Below are 3,596 nucleotides of genomic sequence, written 5' to 3'. Positions count from 1 at the left end.
AACCCTTAGCATGTGTGCACCTAACAACACAGCATTGAAATATGGGAGGTAACAACTGATAGAACTGCAAGGAAACATATATGAATCCACTGTCATTTCTGGAGACTTGCACACCCTCTATCAGAAATGGACAGATTCAGCAGGAAAAACATCAGTGAGGACATAGTTGAACTCAAAACTACCACCAATCAACTGGATATAATATATAATCTATAACTGGATAGCTATAGATTATTTCATCAAACAACAGCAGAATGTACATCCTTCTCGAGCTCATATGGAGCATTCACTGAGACAGACCACATTCTGGACCATGAAATACTCCCTAACAAATTTAAAAGTATAGAAATCATACAATGCCTTCTCTTAAAACACATGAAATTAAACCAGAAATCAGTAACAGAAAGATAGCTGGAAAATCCCCACATACTTGGAGATTAAACAACACACTTCTAAATAACACAAAGGTCAAAGAAGAAATCTTGAGAGAAATTTAAAAATACTTTGAATTAAATGTAAATGACAACACAATTTATCAAATTTGTGAGACGCAAAAGCAGTGCTCAAAGAGAAATTTATAGCTCTGAGTGCATATATTAGAAAAGAAAAAAGATCTGAAAGCAATCACTTATTCCACCTTAGCAAACTAGAAAAATAAGAGCAAATGAAGTCTAAAATAAGCAGAAGAAAAGAAATAATAACCATTAGAGAAGAAATTAATGAAATTGAACACAGAAAAGCAATAGAGAAAAATCAACAAAACCAAAAGCTTTTCTTTGCAAAGATTGATAAAATTGATAAACCTCCAACTGGGCTAAGAAAAAAAGAGAGGACACAAATTATTAATATCAGAAATGAAAGAGGGCGTGCCATTACAGAACCTATAGACATTAAAAGGATAATAAAGGAATGCTATGAACAACTCTTTCCCCCCAAATTTGATAGCTTAGATCAAATGGACCAATTCCTTGATGAACACAATTTTCTAAAACTCAAACAAGAAAAAATAGGCCTGTATCTATTAAAGAAATTGAATCAATAGTTAATAACCTTCTAACACAGAAAGCACCAGGCCCAGATGGGTTCACTAGTGAATTCTACCAAACATTTAAGGGAGAAATTATAACAATTCTCTATAAACTCTTTCAGAAGATAGCAACAGAAGAAACACTTCCTAACTCATTCTATGAAGCCAGCATCACCTTAATATCAAAAACAGAAAAAGACATTACAAAAAACAAACAAACAAACAAAAAAACTACAGACCAATATCTCTCATGAGAAAATACACAAAAATTCTCAATAAAATCTTAACGAATTAAATCCAACAATGTATAAAAAGAATTACGCACCATGACCAAGTGCGATTAATCCCAGGTATGCAAGACTGGTTCAATATTTAAAAATTAATTAATGTAATCCACCATATCACTGGGCTATAGAAAAATCATTTGACAAAATCCAAAACCCATTTTTGATAAAAACTCTCAATAAATGAGAAGTAGAGGGGAATTTCCTCAACATGGTGAAGAATATCTGAAAAACCTAGAACTAACATCATACTTAATGGTGAAAAATGAGAAGCCTTCCTACTAAGATTAAGGACAGGCAAGAATGTCCCCTGTCATCACTGCTTTTCAGCATCATAGGGGGGAAAATTGTAGCTATTATAATAAATCAAGAAAAGGGGGGAAAGATATACTGACTGTGAAGAAAGGAGGAAAACTGCCATGTTCACAGATGACACCATCATCTATATAGAAAATCTGAAATAATCGACAAAAATAAATAAATAAATAAATAAACCTGCTAGAACTAATAAACAATTATAGCAACTTTGCAGGATACAGGTTAATATACAAAAGTCAATTATTTTCTTACATATCAACAATAAACAAGTGGAATTTGAAAGATATTAGCACCCCAGAAAAATGAAATGCTTAGATATAAATCTAACAAAATATTTATGTGATCTATATAAGGAAGACTATTAAACTCTGATGAAAGAAATCAAAGAACTAAAAAAATGAAGAGATATCCATGTTCATGATTAGAAAGACCCAATATTGTCAAGATATCTGTTCTTCCCTACTTGACTTATAGTTCAAATGAAATCCTAATAAAATCCCAGTAAGTTATTTTGTAGATACTGACAACCTGATTCTATAGTTTATATGGAAGGACAAAAGACCCAGAATAGCCAACATGATATTGAAAAAAACAAAGTTGAAGAACTGACACTATCTGACTTCAAGACTTAACTATAAAATGACAGTAATCAAGACAGTGTGGTATTGTCAAAATAACAGACAAATCAATGGAACAGATTAGAGAGCCCAGAAATAGACCCAGACATATAAAGTCAACTGATCTTTGTTGACAAAGGGAAAAAGGCAATACAATGGAGAAAGAATAGTCTTTCCAACAATGGTGCTGGAACAACCAGACATCCACATGCAAAAAAAATGAAGCTAGACACAGACCTTCCACCTTTCACAAAAATTAACTCAAAACAGGTCACAGACCAAAACGTAAAGCTATAAAATTCCAAGAAGATAACATAGGAGAAAATCTAAATGACCTTAGGTTTGGCAACAGCTTTTTAAATACAACACCAAAAGCAGAATCTATAAAAAAAGAATTGATAACCTAGACTTCATTAAAATTAAAGATTTCTGCTTTGTGAAAGACACTGTCAAGAGAATAAAAAGACAAGACACAGACTGGGAGTAAATATCTGCCAAAGACATATCTGATGAAGGACCCGTGTCCAAAATATACAAAGAACTTTTAAAACTCAACAGTAAGAAAACAACTTAATTAAAACTTGGACCAAAGAACTAAACAAATATCTCCCCCCAAACCATATATGATGGCAAATAAGCATATGAAAGCATGTCCCATCATATGTCATCAGTGAAATGCAAATCAAAACTGAGATAACACATGTTAAAATGGCCAAAATCCAGAATACCGACAACACTAAACACACATGAAAGTGTGGAGCAACAGGAACTCTCATTCATTGCTGATAGGAATTAAAATGGTACAGACACTTCGCATGACAGGTTGGCAGTTTCTTGCAAAACTCAACATACTCTTACCACAAGATCCAACAATCATGCTCCTCGGTATTTACTCAAATGAGTTGAAAACTTATGTCCACACAAAAACCTGTACATGGATGTTTATAGCAGCTTTATTTATAATTGCCCAAAATTGAAGGCAACCAAGATGTCCTTTAGCAGGTGAAGGTTAAATAACTGTGGCACATCTAGACAATGGAATATTATTCAGTGATAAAAAGAAATGAACTATCAAGCCATGAAAAGACATGAAGGAGAATTAAATACATATATAACTGAAAGAAGCCAATCTGAAAAAGCTGCATACTCTGTGCTTCCAATGGTAGGATATTCTGACAGAGGCGAAACTGTGAAGACAGTGAGTAGGTCAGTGGTTGCCAAGGGTTGGGGGGAAGGAGGGATAAATAGGCAGAGCACAGAGAATTTTTAGGGCAGTGAAAATACTCTGTATGATACTATAATGGTGGATACATGTCATTATACATTTGTGTAAGCCCATAAAACATACAC

Source organism: Galeopterus variegatus, unplaced genomic scaffold (assembly GCF_000696425.1).
Source record: "Galeopterus variegatus unplaced genomic scaffold, G_variegatus-3.0.2 Scaffold1584, whole genome shotgun sequence".
Lineage (NCBI taxonomy): Eukaryota > Metazoa > Chordata > Mammalia > Dermoptera > Cynocephalidae > Galeopterus > Galeopterus variegatus.
The sequence above is the reverse complement of the archived record's forward strand: the minus strand, read 5'-3'. Positions refer to the sequence as shown.